We start from the raw sequence: 20,704 nt of genomic DNA on the forward strand, positions 1-20,704 counted from the left end.
CAATCACTCTATTCCTTGCATGACTTTTACCCTCCTGCATGTTCAGGCCCCGATCACTCAAAATCTTTTTCACTCCATCTTTCCACATCAAATTTGGTCTCCCACTTCTCCTCGTTCCCTTCGCCTCTGACACATATATCCTCTGTCAATCTTTGCTCACTCATTCTCTCCATGTGACCAAACCCTTGCAATGCACTCTTTTCTGTTCTCTCAACCACACTCTTTTTATTACCACACATCTCTCTTACCCTTTCATTACTTATTCGATCAAAGCACCTCACACTACATATTGTTCTCAAACATCTCGTTTCCAACACATCCACCCTCCTACGCACAAACCTATCACCCATGCCTCACAAGTATATAACACTGTTTGAACCACTATCCTTGAAACATACCCGTTTTTACTCTCCGAGATAACCTTCTCGCCTTCCACACATTCTTGAACACTCCCAGAACTTTCACCCTCTCCTCCACACTGTGATTCACTTCCGCCTCCATAGTTCTATCCACTGCCAAATCCACTCCCAGATATCTAAAACACTTCATTTCCTCCAGTTTTTCTCCATTCAAATTTTCTTCCCAATTTTCTTGTCCTTCAGCCCTACTTGCTCTTATTCACATTTACTCTCAACTTTCTTCTTTCACACACTTTAACAAACTCAGTCACCAACTTCTGCAGTTTCTCACCCGAATCAGCCACCAGAGCTATATCATCAGCGAACAACAACTGACTCACTTCCCAAGCCATCTCATCGACAACAAACTGCATACTTGCCTCTATCTCCGAAACTCTTGCATTCACCTCCCTAACAACCCCATCCATAAACATATTAAACAGCCATGGAGGCATCACGCTTCCTTGTCGCAAACCAACATTCACTGGGAATCAATCACTTTCCTCTTTTCCTACTCGTACATATGCCTTACATCCTTGATAAAAACTTTTCACTGCTTCTAGCAACTTACCATCCACACCATATACTCTTTATACCTTCCACAAAGCATCTCTATCAACTTTGTCGTATGCCTTCTCCAGATCCATAAATGCTCCATACAAATCCATTTGTTTTTCTATGTATTTCTCACATACATTTTTCATAGGAATCACCTGATCCACACATATTCTACCACTTCTGAAACCACACTGCTCTTCCCCAGTCTGATGCTCTGTACATGCCTTTGTCCTCTCAATCAATACCCTACTATATAATTTTCCTGGAATACTCAACTAACTTATACATCTGCAATTTGAACACTCACCTTTATCCCCTTTGCCTTTGCACAATGGCACTATGCATGCATTCCGCCAATCCTCAGGGAGTTCACCACGAACCATATATACAATGAATTTTCTTATCAACCAGTCAACAACACAGTCACCCCTTTTTTTAATAAATTCCAATGCAATACCCGCCGCCTTGCCAGATTTCATCTTCTGAAAAAACTTTCACTACCTCTTCTCTGTTTACCAAACCATTCTCCCTGACCCTAGCACTTCGCACACCACCTCGATCAAAATACCCTATATCTGGCACTCTATCATCAAACACATTCAACAAATCTTCATAACACTCACTCCATCTCCTTCTTACTTTACCACTACTTGTTATCACCTCCCCATTAGCTCCCTTCACCGATGTTGCCATTTGTTCTCTTGTCTTACGCAATTTATTTACCTCTTTCCAAAACATTTTTTTATACACTTACATATACATATCAACCTATCCACATATATATATATATATATATATATATATATATATATATATATATATATATATATATATATATATATATACACATACACAAACGTATACATACAGACACATGTACATATTCATACTTGCTTGCCTTCAATCCGTTCCCGTCACCACCCCACCCAATAAAAAAAAAAAGAAAAAAAAAAAGCAGCATCTCTAACCCCCCCCCCCCTTCAGCGAGGTAGCGTCAGGAAATCACAAAAAAGGCCATATTCGTACACACTCAGTCTCTCGTTGACATGTGTAATGCACCGAAACCACAGCTCCCATGGACCTTTCCATGGTTTACCCAAGACGTTTCACATACTCTTGTTCAGCCCACTGATAGCACGTCGATCCCGGTATACCACATCATTCCAGAACATTCTATCCCTTGCACTCCTCTCACCCTCCTGCATGATCAGGCCCCGATCACTCAAAATCCTTTTCACTCCATCCTTCCACCTCCAAATTGATTTCCCACTTCTCCTTTTTCTTTCTACCTCTGACACATTTATCCTCTTTGTCAAACTTTCCTCACTCATTTTCTCCATATGTCCAAGCCCTTTCAACACACCCTCTTCTGCTCTCTCAACCACTTCTTTTTATTACCGCACATCTCTCTTACCCTTTCATTACTTTCTCGATCAAACCACCTCACACCACATATTGTCCTCACACACATCATTTCCAACACATCCACCCTCATCCGTCCAACCCTAACTATAGCCCATGCCTCGCAACTATATGATATTGTTGGAACTACTTTTTCTTCAAACATACCCATTTTTGCTCTCTGAGATAACGCTCTCTCTTCGCACACATTCTTCATCGCTCCCAAAACCTTCGCCCCCTCCCCACCCTGTGAGTCACTTCCGCATCCATAGTTCCATTTGCTGCCAAGTCCACTCCCTCAGATACCTAAAACACTTCACGTCCTACAGTTTTTCTCCACTCAAACTTACATCCCTATTTACTTATCGCACAACCCTACTGAATCTAATAACCTTGCTCTTCTTTCACACACTTTTCTAATCTCAGTCACCAACTTCTACGGTTTTTCACTTAAATCAGCCACCACTTCTGTATCATCGGTGAACAACAATTGACTCACTTCCCAGGCCTTCTCATCCCCAACAGACTGCATAATCGTCCCTTTCTCCAAAACTATTGCATTTGCCTCCCTAACAACCCCATCCATAAACAAATTAAACAACCATGGACACATCACATACCGCTGTCGCAGACCGACCACAACTGGGAATCTCTCCTCTCTTCCTACTCGTACACATGCCTTACATCCTCGATAAAAACTTTTCACTGCTTGCAGCAACTTGCTTCCCACATCATATACTCTTAAGACCTTCCACAAAGCATCTCTATCAACTCTGTCATATGCCTTCTCCAGATCCATAAATGCCACATTCAAAGGCATTTATTTTTCTAATCATTTTTCACGTACATTCTTCAAAGCAAACACCTGATCCACATATAATCTACCACTTCTGAAACGACACTGCTCTTCCCTAATCTGATGCTCTGTACATGCCTTCTCCCTTTCAATCAAACCCGCCTATACAAGTTTCCAGGAATCCTCAGCAAACTTATGCCTCTGTAGTATGACCACTCACGTTTATCCCCTTTGCCTTTATACACTGGCAATATGCATGCATTCCGCCAATCTTAAATGCACTTCACCATGATCCATACATAGAATATCCATACCAAACCTGGATGTTTTGGCTCTGAGTGAAACAAAGCTTAAGGGTAAAGGGGAAGAGTGGTTTGGGAATGTTTTGGGAGTAAAGTTAGGAGTTGTTGAGAGGACAAGAGCAAAAGAAGGAGTAGCACTACTCCTGAAACAGGAGTTATGGGAATATGTGATGGAGTGTAAGAAAGTAAACTTAAGATTGATATGGGTAAAACTGAAAGTGGATGGAGAGAGATGTATGATTATTGGGGCCTATGCACCTAGGCATGAGAAGAAAGATAATGAGAGGCAAGTGTTTTGGGAGCAGCTGTGTGAGTGTGTTAGCAGTTTTGATGCACGAGACCGGGTTATAGTGACTGGTGATTTAAATGCAAAGGTGAGTAATGTGGCAGTTGAGGGAATAATTGGTGTACATGGGGTGTTCAGTGAAGAGCTTGTAGATTTGTGTGTTGAAAAAGGACTGGTGAGTGGAAATACCTGGTTTAAAAAGAGAGATAAACATAAGTATACGTATGTAAGTAGGAGAGATGGCCAGACAGCGTTATTGGGTTACGTGTTAATTGATAGGCGCGCGAAAGAGAGACTTTTCGAAGTTAATGTGCTGAGAGGTGTAACTGGAGGTATGTCTGATCATTATCTTGTGGAGGCGAAGACGAAGATGTGTAGAGGTTTTCAGAAAAGAAGAGAGAATGTTGGGGTGAAGAGAGTGGTGAGAGTAAGTGAGCTTGGGAAGGAGACTTGTGTGAGGAAGTACCAGGAGAAATTGAGTGCAAAATGAAAAAAAGGTGAGAACAAAGGACGTAAGAGGTATGGGGGAGGAATGGGATGTACTTCAGGAAGCAGTGAAGGCTTGCGCAAAAGATGCTTGTAGCACGAGAAGCGTGGGAGGTGGGCAGATTAGAAAGCGAAGTGAGTGGTGGGATGAAGAAGTAAGATTGTTAGTGAAAGAGAAGAGAGAGAGAGGCATTTGGACGATGTTTGTAGGGAAATAGTGTAAATGACTAGGAGATGTATGAAAGAAAGAGGCAGGAATTCAAGAGAAAGGTGCAAGATGTGAAAAAGAGGGCAAATGAGAGTTGGGGTGAGAGAGTATCATTAAATTTTCAGGATAAAAAAGACATGTTTTGGAAGGAGGTAAATAGAGTGCGTAAGACAAGAGAAGAAATGGGAACATCGGTGAAGGGGGCTAATGGGAATGTAATAACAAGTTGTGGTGATGTGAGAAGGAGATGGAATGAGAATTTTGAAGGTCTGTTGACTGTGTTAAATGATAGAGTGGCAGATATAGGGCATTTTGGTCAAGGTGGTGTACGAAGTGAGAGGGTCAGGGAGAATGATTTGGTAAACAGAGAAATTGTGGTGAAAGCTTTGCGGAAGATGAAAGCCGACAAGGCGGCGGGTTTGGATAGCATTGCAGTGGAATTTATTAAAAAGGGGGATGACTGTGTTGTTGACTGGTTGGTGAGGATATTCAATGTATGTATGGCTCATTGTGAGGTGCCTGAGGATTGGCGGAATGCATGCATAATGCCATTGTACAAAGACAAAGGGTATAAAGGTGAGTTTTCAAATTACATAGGTATAAATTTGTTGGGAATTTCTGGGAAATTATATTGGCGGGTATTGATTGAGAGGGTGAAGGCATGTACAAAGCATCAGATTGGGGAAGAGCAGTGTGGTTTCAGAAGTGGTAGAGGATGTGTGGATCAGGTGTTTGCTTTGAAGAATGTATGTGAGAAATACTTAGAAAAGCAAATGGATTTGTATGTAGCATTTATGGATCTGGAGAAGGCATATGATGGAGTTGATAGAGATGCTCTGTGGAAGGTGTTAAGAGTATATGGTGTAGAAGGCAAGTTGATGAAAGCGGTGAAAAGTTTTTATCGAGGATGTAAGGCATGTGTACGAGTAGGAAGAGAGAAAAGTGATTGGTTCTCAGTGAATGTCGGTTTACGGCAGGGGTGCGTGATGTCTCCTTTTTTTTTATTTGTTTGTGAATGGGGTTGTTAGGGAGGTGAATGCAAGAGTTTTGGAGGGAGTGGCAAGTATGCAGTCTGTTGTGGAGAGAGGGCATGGTAAGGGACTCAGTTGTTGTTCGCTGATAATACAGCGCTGGTGGCTGATTCGGGTGAGAAACTGTAGAAGCTGGTGAGTGAGTTTGGTAAAGTGTGTGAAAGAAGAAAGCTGAGAGCAAATATGAATTAAAGCAAGGCTATTAGGTACAGTAGGGTTGAGAGACAAGTCAACCGGGAGGTAAGTTTGAATGGAGAAAAACTGGAAGTAGTGAAGTGTTTTTGATATCTGGGAGTGGATTTGACAGCCGGTGGGCCCATGGAAGCGGAAGTGAGTCACAGGGTGGTCTAGGGGGCGAAAGCTCTGGGAGCGTTGAAAAATGTGTGGAAGGCGAGAACATTATCTCGGAAAGCAAAAATGAGTATCTTTGAAGGAATAGTGGTTCCAACAATGTTATATGGTTGCGAGGCGTGGGCTATAGATAGGGTTGTGCGGAGGAGGGTGGATGTGTTGGAAATAAGATGTTTGACTATAATATGTGTTGTGAGGTGGTTTGATCGAGTAAGTAATGAAAAGGTAAAAGAGATGTGTGGTCATAAAAAGAGTGTGGCAGTGACAGCAGAAGAGGGTGTATTGAAATGGTTTGGTCATGTGGAGAGAATGAGTAAGGAAAGATTGACAAAGAGGATATATGTGTCAGAGGTGGAGGGAACGAGGAGAAGTGGGAGACCAAATTGGAGGTGGAAGGATGGAGTGAAAAAGATTTTGAGTGATCGGGGCCTGAACATGCAGGAGGGTGAAAGGCGTGCAATGAATAGAGTGAATTGGAACGATGTGGTATACCGGGGTCGACGTGCTGTCAATGGATTGAACCAGGGCATGTGAAGCGTCTGGGGTAAACCATAGAAAGTTCTGTGGGGCCTAGATATGGGAAAGAAGCTATGGTTTTGGCGCATTATACATGACAGCTAGAGACTGAGTGTGAACGAATGTGGCCTTTGTTGTCTTTTTCTAGCGCTACCTCGCGCGCGTGCGAGAGAAGGGGATTGTCATATCATGCTTGGCGAGGTTGCGACGTGAATGAATGAGGGCAGCAAGTATGAATTATGTACATATGTATATATGTATATGACTGTGTATGAATATTTATGTATACGTTGAAATGTTTAGGTATGTATAAGTGTATGTGGTTAGGTTGGGCCATTCTTTCGTCTTCTTTGTTGCGTTACCTCGCTAACGCGGGAGACAGCGACAAAGTATAGTAAATAAATATAAACATGATATGTATATATATATATATATATTTATATATATATATATATATATATATATATATATATATATATATATATATATATATATATATATATATATATATTATATATACATATTTATATATATATATATATATATATATATATATATATATATATATATATATATATATATATATATATATATATATATATATACATAAGTATACTTATGTATATATATATACATAAGTATACTTATGTAAGTAGGAGAGATGGCCAGAGAGCGTTATTGGATTACGTGTTAATTGACAGGCGTGCGAAAGAGAGACTTTTGGATGTCAATGTGCTGAGAGGTGCAACTGGAGGGATGTCTGATCATTATCTTGTGGAGGCTAAGGTGAAGATTAGTATGGGTTTTCAGAAAAGAAGAGTGAATGTTGGGGTGAAGAAGGTGGTGAGAGTAAGTGAGCTTGGGAAGGAGACCTGTGTGAGGAAGTATCAGGAGAGACTGTGTACAGAATGGAAAAAGGTGAGAACAATGGAAGTAAGGGGAGTGGGGGAGGAATGGGATGTATTTAGGGAATCAGTGATGGATTGCGCAAAAGATGCTTGTGGCATGAGAAGAGTGGGAGGTGGGCTGTTTAGAAAGGGTAGTGAGTGGTGGGATGAAGAAGTAAGAGTATTAGTGAAAGAGAAGAGGGAGGCATTTGGACGATTTTTGCAGGGAAAAAATGCAATTGAGTGGGAGAAGTATAAAAGAAAGAGACAAGAGGTCAAGAGAAAGGTGCAAGAGGTGAAAAAAAGGGCAAATGAGAGTTGGGGTGAGAGACTATCAGTAAATTTTAGGGAGAATAAAAAGATGTTCTGGAAGGAGGTAAATAGGGTGCGTAAGACAAGGGAGCAAATGGGAACTTCAGTGAAGGGCGTAAATGGGGAGGTGATAACAAGTAGTGGTGATGTGAGAAGGAGATGGAATGAGTATTTTGAAGGTTTGTTGAATGTGTCTGATGACAGAGTGGCAGATATAGGGTGTTTTGGTCGAGGTGGTGTGCAAAGTGAGAGGGTTAGGGAAAATGATTTGGTAAACAGAGAAGAGGTAGTAAAAGCTTTGCGGAAGATGAAAGCCGGCAAGGCAGCAGGTTTGGATGGTATTGCAGTGGAATTTATAAAAAAAAGGGGGTGACTGTATTGTTGACTGGTTGGTAAGGTTATTTAATGTATGTATGACTCATGGTTTGGTGCCTGAGGATTGGCGGAATGCGTGCATAGTGCCATTGTACAAAGGCAAAGGGGATAAGAGTGAGTGCTCAAATTACAGAGGTATAAGTTTGTTGAGTATTCCTGGTAAATTATATGGGAGAGAAGAGAGGAAAGTGATTGGTTCTCAGTGAATGTAGGTTTGCGGCAGGGGTGTGTGATGTCTCCATGGTTGTTTAATTTGTTTATGGATGGGGTTGTTAGGGAGGTAAATGCAAGAGTCTTGGAAAGAGGGGCAAGTATGAAGTCTGTTGGGGATGAGAGAGCTTGGGAAGTGAGTCAGTTGTTGTTCGCTGATGATACAGCGCTGGTGGCGGATTCATGTGAGAAACTGCAGAAGCTGGTGACGGAGTTTGGTAAAGTGTGTGGAAGAAGAAAGTTAAGAGTAAATGTGAATAAGAGCAAGGTTATTAGGTACAGTAGGGTTGAGGGTCAAGTCAATTGGGAGGTGAGTTTGAATGGAGAAAAACTGGAGGAAGTGAAGTGTTTTAGATATCTGGGAGTGGATCTGTCAGCGGATGGAACCATGGAAGCGGAAGTGGATCATAGGGTGGGGGAGGGGGCAAAAATTTTGGGAGCCTTGAAAAATGTGTGGAAGTCGAGAACATTATCCCGGAAAGCAAAAATGGGTATGTTTGAAGGAATAGTGGTTCCAACAATGTTGTATGGTTGCGAGGCGTGGGCTATGAATAGAGTTGTGCGCAGGAGGATGGATGTGCTGGAAATGAGATGTTTGAGGACAATGTGTGGTGTGAGGTGGTTTGATCGAGTAAGTAACGTAAGGGTAAGAGAGATGTGTGGAAATAAAAAGAGCGTGGTTGAGAGAGCAGAAGAGGGTGTTTTGAAGTGGTTTGGGCACATGGAGAGAATGAGTGAGGAAAGATTGACCAAGAGGATATATGTGTCGGAGGTGGAGGGAACGAGGAGAAGAGGGAGACCAAATTGGAGGTGGAAAGATGGAGTGAAAAGGATTTTGTGTGATCGGGGCCTGAACATGCAGGAGGGTGAAAGGAGGGCAAGGAATAGAGTGAATTGGAGCGATGTGGTATACAGGGGTTGACGTGCTGTCAGTGGATTGAATCAAGGCATGTGAAGCGTCCGGGGTAAACCATGGAAAGCTGTGTAGGTATGTATATTTGCGTGTGTGGACGTATGTATGTACATGTGTATGGGGGGGGTTGGGCCATTTCTTTCGTCTGTTTCCTTGCGCTACCTCGCAAACGCGGGAGACAGCGACGAGGTATAAAAAAAAAAAAAAAAAAAAAATATATATATATATATATATATATATTTCTTTCTTTCATACTATTCGCCATTTCCCGCGATAGCGAGGTAGCGTTAAGAACAGAGGACTGGGCTTTTGAGGGAATATCCTCAGCTGGCCCCCTTCTCTGTTCCTTCTTTTGGAAAATTAAAAAAAAAAAAACGAGAGGGGAGGATTTCTAGCCCCCCGCTCCCTTCCCTTTTAGTCGCCTTCTACGACACGCAGGGAATACGTGGGAAGTATTCTTTCTCCCCTGTCCCCAGGGATAATATATATATATATATATATATATATATATATATATATATTATACTTTGTCGCTGTCTCCCGCGTTAGCGAGGTAGCGCAAGGAAACAGACGAAAGAATGGCCCATCCCACAAACAAACACATGTATATACATACACGTCCACACGCGCACATATACATACCTATAAATCTCAATGCATATATATATATATATATATATATATATATATATATATATATATATATATATACACACAGACATATACATATATACACATGTACATGATTCATACTGTCTGTCCTTATTCATTCCCGTCGCCGAACATGAAATGAAAACCCCCTCCCCCCGCATGTGCGCGACGTAGCGCTAGGAAATGTCAACAAAGGCCACATTTGTTCACACTCAGTCTCTAGCTCTCATGTATAATGCACCGAAACCACAGCCTCCTTTCCACATCCAGGCCCCACAAAACTTTCCATGGTTTACCCCAGACGCTTCACATGCCCTGGTTCAATCCATTGACAGCACATCGATCCCGGTATAACACATCGTTCCAATTCACTCTTTTCCTTTGCACACCTCTCACCCTCCTGCATGTTCAGGCCCCTATCACTCAAAATCTTTTTCACTCCATCTTTCCACCTCAAATTTTGTCTCCCACCTCTCCTCATTTCCTCCACCTCTGACACATATATCGTCTTTGTCAATCTTTCCTCACTCATTTTCTCCATGTGACCAAACTATTTCATGAGAAGAAAGATCATGAGAGGCAAGTGTTTTGGGAGCAGCTGAGTGAGTGTGTTAGCAGCTTTGATGCACGAGACCGGGTTATAGTGATGGGTGATTTGAATGAAAAGGTGAGTAATGTGGCAGTTGAAATAATTGGTGTACATGGGGTATTCAGTGCTGTAAATGGTAATGGTGAAGAGCTTGTAGATTTATGTGCTGAAATACGACTGGTGATTGGGAATACCTGGTTTAAAAAGAGAGATATACATAAGTATACGTAGAACATACAAACCTCCAACAGCCAGGATCGAACCTGGGATCCCTGTGCAAGAGGCAGGCATGCTAACCGCTAGGCTATGGGACTGTATATAGGAAACAACTATTCGAAATACTGAGTACTCGAATACCCTTCGTCTCACAATGGTGAACATTGTGAGACGAAGGGTATTCGAGTACTCAGTATTTCGAATATTTGTTTCCTATATACAGTCTCATAGCCTAGCGGTTAGCATGCCTGCCTCTTGCACAGGGGTCCCAGGTTCGATCCTGGCTGTTGGAGGTTTGTATGTTCTATGAAGGTGCGCGTTCATATGCACTTTATTCGTATAAGTATACGTATGTAAGTAGGAGAGATGGCCAGAGAGCGTTATTGGATTACGTGTTAATTGATAGGCGTATGATAGAGAGACTTTTGGATGTTAATATGCTGAGATGTGCAACTGGAGAGTTGTCTGATCATTATCTTGTGGAGGTGAAGGTGAAGATTTGTAGAGGTTTTCAGAAGAGAGAATGTTGGGGTGACGAAAGTGGTGAGAGTAAGTGAGCTTGGGAAGGAGACTTGTGTAAGGAAGTACCAGGAGAGACTGAGTAGAGAATGGAAAAAGGTGAGAACAAAGGACGCAAGGTGAGTGGGGTAGGAATGGGATGTATTTAGGGAAGCAGTGATGGCTTGTGCAAAAGATGCTTGTAACATGAGAATCGTGGGAGGTGGGCAGATTAGAAAGGGTAGTGAGTGGTGGGATGAAGAAGTAAGATTATTAGAGAAAGAGAAGAGAGAGGCATTTGGACGATTTTTGCAGGGAAATAATGCAAATGACTGGGAGATGTATAAAAGAAAGAGGCAGGAGGCCAAGAGAAAGGTGCAAGAGGCGAAAAAAAGGGCAATGAGAGTTGAGGTGAGATAGTATCATTAAATTTTAGGGAGAATAAAAAGATGTTTTGGAAGGAGGTAAATAAAGTGCGTAAGACAAGGGAACAAATGGGAACACCAGTGAAGGGGGCTAATGGGAGGTGATAACAAGTAGTGGTGATGTGAGAAGGTGGAGTGAGTATTTTGAAGGTTTGTTGAATGTGTTTGATGATAGAGTGGCATATATAGGATGTTTTGGTCGAGGTGGTGTGCAAAGTGAGAGGGTAAGGGAGAATGATTTGGTAAACAGAGAAGAGGAAGTAAAAGCTTTGCGGAAGATGAAAGCCGGCAAGTCCGAGGGTTTAGATGGTATTGCAGTGGAATTTATGAAAATTGGGGGTTACTGTATTGATGACTGTTTGGTAAGGTTATCTAATGTATGTATAACTCATGGTGAGGTGCCTGAGGACTGGCGTTAGAGACTTTTGGATGTTTATGTGCTGAGAGGTGCAACTGGAGGGATATCTGATCATTGTCTTCTCGAGGCGAAGATGAAGATATGTAGAGGTTTTCAGAAAAGAATAGAAAATATTGAGGTGAAGAGAGTGGTGAGAGTAAGTGAGCTTGGGAAGGAGACTTGTGTGAGGAAGTGCCGGGAGAGACTTAGTAGAGAATAGAAAAAGGTGAGAACAAAGGACGCAAGGTGAGTGGGGGAGGAATGGGATGTATTTAGGGAAGCAGTGATGGCTTGTGCAAAAGACGCTTGTAGCATGAGAAGCGTGGGAGGTGGGCAGATTAGAAAGGGTAGTGAGTGATGGGATGAAAAAGTAAGATTATTAGAGAAAGAGAAGAGAGAGGCATTTGGACGATTTTGCAGGGAAATAATGCAAATGACTGGGAGATGTATAAAAGAAAGAGGCAGGAGGCCAAGAGAAAGGTGCAAGAGGCGAAAAAAGAGGGCAATGAGAGTTGAGGTGAGATAGTATCATTAAATTTTAGGAGAATAAAAAGATGTTTTGGAAGGAGGTAAATAAAGTGCGTAAGACAAGGGAACAAATGGGAACACCAGTGAAGGGGGCTAATGGGAGGTGATAACAAGTAGTGGTGATGTGAGAAGGGTGGAGTGAGTATTTTGAAGGTTTGTTGAATGTGTTTGATGATAGAGTGGCATATATAGGATGTTTTGGTCGAGGTGGTGTGCAAAGTGAGAGGGTTAGGGAGAATGATTTGGTAAACAGAGAAGAGGAAGTAAAAGCTTTGCGGAAGATGAAAGAAAAAGGTGAGAACAAAGGACGCAAGGTGAGTGGGGGAGGAATGGGATGTATTTAGGGAAGCAGTGATGGCTTGTGCAAAAGACGCTTGTAGCATGAGAAGCGTGGGAGGTGGGCAGATTAGAAAGGGTAGTGAGTGATGGGATGAAAAAGTAAGATTATTGGAGAAAGAGAAGTGGGAGGCATTTGGACGATCTTTGCAGGGAAATAATGCAAATGACTGGGAGATGTATAAAAGAAAGAGGCAGGAGGTCAAGAGAAAGGTGCAAGAGGCGAAAAAGAGGGCAAATAAGAGTTGGAGTGAGAGAGTATCATTAAATTTTACGGAGAATGAAAAGATGTTTTGGAAGGAGGTAAATAAAGTGCGTAAGACAAGGGAACAAATGTGAACACCAGTGAAGGGGGCTAATGGGGAGGTGATAACAAGTAGTGGTGATGTGAGAAGGAGATGGAGTGAGTATTTTGAAGGTTTGTTGAATGTGTTTGATGATAGAGTGGCAGATATATGGTGTTTTGGTCGAGGTGGTGTGCAAAGTGAGAGGGTTAGGGAGAATGATTTGGTGAACAGAGAAGAGGTAGTAAAAGCTTTGCGGAAGATGAAAGCCGGTAAGGCAGCGCGTTTGGATGGTATTGCAGTGGAATTTATGAAAAACGGGGGTGACTGTATTGTTGACTGGCTGGAAAGGTTATCTAATGTATGTATGACTCATGGTGAGGTGCCTGAGGACTGGCGGAATGCTTGCATAGTGCCATTGTACAAAGGCAAAGGGGATAAGTGTGGGTGCTCAAATTACAGAGGTATTAGTTTGTTGAGTATTCCTGGGAAATTATATGGGAGGGTATTGGTTGAGAGGGTGAAGACATGTACAGAGCATCATATTGGGGATGAGCACTATGGTTTCAGAAGTGGTAGAGGATGTGTGGACCAAGTGTTTGCTTTGAAAAATGTACGTGAGAAATACTTAGAAAAGCGACTGTATTTGTATGTAGCATTTATGGATCTGGAGAAGGCATATGATAAAGTTGATAGAGATGCTCTGTGGAAGGCATTAAGAATTTATGGTGTTGCTAGAAGCAGTGAAAAGTTTTTATCGAGGATGTAAGGCATGTGTACGTGTAGGAAGAGAGAAAAGTGATTGGTTCTCAGTGAATGTTGGTTTGCGGCAGAGGTGCGTGATGTCGCCATGGTTGTTTAATTTGTTTATGGATGGGGTTGTCTGGGAGGTGAATGCAGGAGTTTTGGAAAGAGGGGCAAGTATGCAATCTGTTGTGGATGAGAGAGCTTGGGAAGTGAGTCAGTTGTTATTCGCTGATGATACAGCGCTGGTGGCTGACTCGGGTGAGAAACTGCCGAAGCTGGTGACTGAGTTTGGTAAAGTGTATGAAAGAAGAAAGCTGAGAGAAAATGTGAATGAGAGCAAGTTTCTAGGTACAGTAGGGTTGAGGGACAAGTCAATTGGGAGGTAAGTTTGAATGGAGAAAAGCTGGAGGAAGTGAAGTGCTTTAGATATCTGGGAGTGGATTTGGCAGCTGATGGGACCATGGAAGCAAAAGTGAATCATAGGATGGGGAAGGTGGTGAAAGTTCTAGGAGCGGTGAAACATGTGTGGAAGTCGAGAACCTTATATTGGAAAGCAAAAATGGATGTCTGGAGTGAAAAAGATTTTGAACGATCGGGGCCTGAACATACAAGAGGGTTAGATGCGTGCAAGGAAAAGAGTAAATTAGAACGATGTGTTATTCCGGGGTCGACGTGCTGTCAGTGGACTGAACCAGGGCATATGAAACGTCTGGGGTAAACCATGGAAAGGTCTATTGGGCCTGGATGTGTATAGGGAGCTGTGGTTTCGGTGCAGTGCACATGACAGCTAAAGACAGATTGTGAACGAATGTGGCTTTTTTTTTCTGTTTCCCTGGTGCTACATCGCTGAAGCAGGGGGTAGCGATGTCGTTTCCTGTGGGGCGAGGTAGCGCCAGGATTGGATGAAGGCAAGCAAGCATGAATATGTATGTATATGTATGTATATGTCTGTGTATGTGTATGTATATATTTATATGTTATGTATATGTGTGTATATGTGCCTGTATCGGCGTTTATGTATATATAAGTGTACATGAGTGAGTGGGCCATTCTTTGTGTGTTTCCTGGTATATATATATATATATATATATATATATATATATATATATATATATATATATATATATATATATATATATATATGATGTGGTATACCGGGGTCGACGTGCTGTCAATGGATTGAACCAGGGCATGTGAAGCGTCTGTGGTAAACTATGGAAAGTTCTGTGGGGCCTGGATGTGGAAAGGGAGCTGTGGTTTCGGTGCATTATTACGTGACAGCTAGAGACTGAGTGTGAACGAATGTGGCCTTTGTTGTCTTTTCGTAGCGCTACCTCGCACACATGAGGGGGGAGGGGGTTGTTATTTCATGTGTGGCAAGGTGGCGATGGGAATTAATAAAGGCAGACAGTATGAATTATGTACATGTGTACATATGTATATGTCTGTGTGTATATATATATATATATATATATATATATATATATATATATATATATATATATATATATATATACGTTGACCTGGGGATAGGGGAGAAAGAATACTTCCCACGTATTCCCTGCGTGTCGTAGAAGGCGACTAAAAGGGGAGGGAGCGGGGGGCTGGAATCCTCCCATCTCGTTTTTTTTAATTTTCCAAAAGAAGGAACAGAGGGGGCCAGGTGAGGATATTCCAAAAAAGGCCCAGTCCTCTGTTCTTAACGCTACCTCGTGACGCGGGAAATGGCGAATAGTTTAAAAGAAGAAAAAGTATACGTTGAGATGTATAGGTATGTATATTTGCGTGTGTGGACGTGTATGTTTATACATGTGTATGTGGGTGGGTTGGGCCATTCTTTCGTCTGTTTCCTTGCGCTACCTCGCTAACGCGGGAGACAGCGACAAAGCAAAATAGAATATATAAATGAATATATATATATATATATATATATATATATATATATATATATATATATATATATATATATATATATATATATATATATATATATTTATATATATATATATATATATATATATATATATATATATATATATATATATATATATATATATATATATATATATATATATATATATATATATACATATATATATATATATATATGTGTGTGTGTGTGTGTGTGTGTGTGTGTGTGTGTGTCAATCCTTTTTTTCATATCCTTGTTCGCCATTATCTGAATCAGCGAGGCAGCCCCTGGAATAAACGAACAAAGGCCCTATCCGCTCACATCCAGTCTCTAGTTGCCCTTTCTCGGCAACCAGGCTCCACAGACCTTTCCGTTGTTTCCCCTGGCCGCTTCACATGACCTGGTTCAATGCATTGACAGCACGTCGACCTCTTTGCGCGACATCTCTCCAACTCGCTCTATTCCATGCAGGCCTTACACCCTCCTGCATGTTCAGGCCCCGAGCACTTAAAAACTTCTCCACTCCATCCTTCCACCTACAATTTAGTCTCCTCGATCTCCTTGTCCTTTCCGCTTCCGACACATACATATCCTCTTTGTCAACCTCATCTAACTTATTCTTTCCATATGCCCAAATTATAGAAACACACCCTCTTCAGCTTTCTCAACCATACTCTCGTTATTACTACATCTCTCTCACTCTCTCTCTCTCTCTCTCTCTCTCTCTCTCTCTCTCTCTCTCTCTCTCTCTCTCTCTCTCTCTCTCTAACCATATCATTCCTTGTTCGATCCACCATCCTCACCACTTACCGTCCTCAAACGTTATATTTCCAACACGTTCACTCTCTTCCGTATATTTTCATCTAGTGTTCATGCCTCGCATCCATACAACACCGTCGGGAATACTATACCACCCCATCTATAAACAGATCAAACACACATGTTGACATCACACACCCATGCCGGAGACCCAACATCACCTGAGATAGCTCAATCTCCTCTCAATCTCCTCTCTACTTACTCGCACACATGTCTTACTCTCTTAATAAAAGCTCACTGCTTCTAACAGCTGTTCTCCCACAAGATATTCATAACACCTTTCAAAAAGCATTTGTATCAGCCGTATCATATGTTTTCTCCAGATACATAAATGCCACATACAGTTCCTTCTGCTTCTCTAGGTGTTTCTTACACAAATTCTTCAAGGGAAACGCCTGATCCAAACATACTCTAGCACTCCTAAAACCACGTTGTTTCTGCCCTGTCTGATGTTTGTTCATGCCTTCACTCTCTCAATCACCATGCAAGTTTATACCCATGCATGTAACCAGGTATACTCAAAAAACTTATACCACTGTAGTTTGAACGCTCATTTTTATCCCTCACATGCTTTTATAAAATGCACCATACACGCATTCCGCAAATCCTCAGGCACCTCACCATGATCTGTACTTACAATGAAAATCCTAACTAACCAGTCAACAACTTTCACTCCCTTTCTTAAGAATTTCAACTGTAATTCTATCCACTCCAGCCTCCCTACCAGTTTATGCAATGCTTTTACAGCCTCTTCTCCTTTCACCAAACTACTTGCCTTGGCTCTAACTTCAAACACCTCCACGTCCAAAACGCACGACAAACTACCACCCTATCATCGACTACATTCAAATCTTCAAAATACTCACTCCATCTTTTTGCCTCATATTTGCCTGTTACCACTTCCCCAATTGCCTTCTTCAGCGATGTTTTCATTTGTTATCTTTTTTATCTCTACAGTATTCATCTTTTCCAAAACATACTCTTATCCTCCCTAAATTTTGCTAATACTTACTCATCCAGCCTCTCATTTTCTCTCTTCTTCAGCCCCTGCACCTCCTTCTTGAAATATTCCTTCCTCTTATACATCTCCCAATCATACGCACTCCTTTCCTGTAAGTGCAGCACATATTTCTCTCTTTTCTCCTACATTATCAACTTCATCACTCCACCTCGTAACATCTTTTCTCAAATGATCATCCCCTATGTTTATGGATGAGGTGGTTAGAGAGGAAAATGCAAGAGTCTTGAAGAGAGAGGCGAGTTTGCAGTCTGTTGGGGATGAGAGGGCCTGAGAAATGAGTCAGTTGTTGTTTGCAGTGATGGCAGAATCGAGTGAGAAACTGCAGAAGCTGGTAACTGAGTTTCAGAAATCGTGTGAAAGAAGGAAGTTGAGAGTAAATGCGAATAGCTAAGATATTAGGTTCAGCAAGGTTGAGGGACACACACACACACACACACACACACACACACACACACACACACACACACACGTGTGTGCATTTTCTTTTTCATACCAAATCGTCGTTTTTCGCGTTAGCGAGGTAGCATCAGGAATAGACGAAGAAAGCCTGCATCCGCTCACATCCATTCTCTAGCTGTCATATGTAATGCACCGAAACCACAGCTCCCTAGCCACATCCAGGCTCCACACATCTTTCAGTGGTTTACCCAGGACGCTTCACATGCCTTGGTTCAGTCTCTTGACAGCATGTCAATCCCTGTATACCACATCGTTCTAAGTCACTCTATCTCGTGCATGCCTTTCACCCTTCTGTATGTTCCAGGCCCCTATAGCTCAAAAATCTTTTTCACTCCATCCTTCCACCTCCATTTTGATCTCCCACTTCTCCTTGCTCCCTCCGCCTCTGACACATTTAACCGCTTTGTCAATCTTTCCTCACTCATTCTCTCCATGTGACCAAACCATTTCAAAACACCCTCTCCTGCTCTCTCAACCACACCCTTTTTATTTCCAGACATCTCTCTTTACCTTTCATCACTTACTCGATCAAACCACCTCACACCTCATATTGTCCTCAAACGTTTCATTTCCAGCACATCCACCTTCCTCCGTACAACCTTATCTATAGCCCACGCCTCGCAACCATATGACATTGTTGAAACTACTATGCCTTCAAACCTACCCATTTTCGCCCTTCCAGATAACGATCTCTTTAAGAGTTTTAAACTCCATGGATCCCAGGAATCAGGATCCCATATCCCTAGTGTTCTGTTTCTCTGAAGTTCACAGATAATGATGAAAGGAGAGGTATGTGGTGTTCGCATATAATGATGAAAGGAGAGGTATGTGGCTTCACAGATAATGATGAAAGGAGAGGTATGTGGTGTTCGCAGATAATGATGAAAGAAGGAGTATGAAGTGTTCAGGGTAGTTGGCGGGAAACGTGTGACTCACGTAATTGTGTGCCGTTGACACCAAGGTCTTTGGTTCGATAAACGGCCGCCTCTAGTGCTAAAGTGACCATCTGTGGCTCTAGAATCACCTCCTGCGTCACCAGAATGGCTGTCTGTGGCTCCAAAATGGACCTGAGTGTCACCAGAATGGCCGTCTGTGGCTCCAAAATGGCTAGCAGACCGACGGCAGTCAAGACGGTTTCACCGAGAGGGGAGTGTGGAGTGCACAGACGCAACGCAATGAAGAAATGTAAGATGATCCGACGCTCAGAAGAACGTTGTTTTAAATGTGCTGATATAACTCTATGAATGAGTGGCAGGAGTAGGGATGGAGGTGCTGGAAAGAGGAGTACATCCATTTGGTAGATGGAGTCAGAGGGTGACGAAGGAAATATTACGACAGGAGTTTTTTTTGTAGCGACAGAAGTGCATTAGTGATGATGAGATCAGTGTCATGTGAATATGGAGTATGTTGTCTCGAGGGTGTTCCTCCGTGCCATCAGAAGCCAAAGCCTATAGACGAGCTACCAACCATACACCGCCTCACTGTTCACATGACGTGGTTACGAGTGAACACAGACAGTTACAAGTCAGTGGCTACGATCACAACCCAATAAGCCATATCAGTTTCCAAGCTCAACCTAACATTCCCTCAGTGTGATGCAGGATATGGGTAATTCAATTGAAAAATGGTTAAAGGAACCATTACTTTAGCGCTACAGATGGTACTGACCTAAGAACTATTGAAATTCTTAGAATTCGCAGGGAACGATGCAATGTAGCAATCAAATCACTCGTGTAGATACGACAGACCCGAGGTAAGAAACATCGGAAATTTTCGTCGTTTTCCCCCGCACCCAGACGACATCTGTTGAAGCTGACGACAACCATCGTGTCTCGTAGAAAAGATTTCCTTATGACCAGTCAACAGATACTGTAGGGCCACAAGCATCCCTGATCGAGGCTGGACCACAGAGCAGGAGACGGAGATCTCAAGGTTCCACACCACATACCAACACCACCGTGCAACGACCAGGACAGACAAGAACCATCAAATGGTCACCCAACATATATTCGAGGTCGAGGGTGCAGAACAGTGACAAACTAAGGTACAAGCAGGCAGCTGTATTTGAAGAACTTTTCTCTCAGACATCGCCAAACGCTGCCAAAAACCTACCAAATACAGGTGCAAGGAAAGCTGAGTTTATTTGAGCAACATTTTATGTTTTTTTGCCTCCGTCGTCCAGCACGTGTGACACGTCCAACCACAGGTGGCTGGCTGTAATTAGAAGGTTATAGCACGTTGGATGGTGGCAGGCATAGCGGTGGCAGACTAGAGGAGGATGCTTTCTAGTTTAGTATCTCAGAGCAGTAGTCTCAGTGAAGCTATGGACAATACTGAAGGTCAGAGGGGCAGTTGGTGTGGTGTTCGACAAGAAGGTGGTGATGTATGAGACACGAAGTGTGCAGGAGAACTGTGTTTAATGTGAGGCAGAGCTTCCCCTCCTCCCCTGACGCCTCACAGCGCTGGCCTGGGGTATAATGACAACAGGCAAAGCATCAGGGAGCCTTCCTGACGTCTGATCTTAGCGTAATAGATGAAGGGAAGAAGTGAGACATGAGAATGACTGGATCAAGTCTATGACAAAGAAAGAGATGGTTGACGAACGAGAGAGTCGTACAAAAGAGATGTAAATAAGGTGAAACACGATCACAGAACAGGTTTATGAGAGAGGAAACTTGAAAGTAAAAAAAGGATGAAGAGACGGGGAGAGCGAGAATGATGTGTGTGAGAGAGAGAGAGAGAGAGAGAGAGAGAGAGAGAGAGAGAGAGAGAGAGAGAGAGAGAGAGAGAGA

Source organism: Panulirus ornatus, chromosome 10, assembly GCF_036320965.1.
Source record: "Panulirus ornatus isolate Po-2019 chromosome 10, ASM3632096v1, whole genome shotgun sequence".
NCBI classification, from domain to species: domain Eukaryota; kingdom Metazoa; phylum Arthropoda; class Malacostraca; order Decapoda; family Palinuridae; genus Panulirus; species Panulirus ornatus.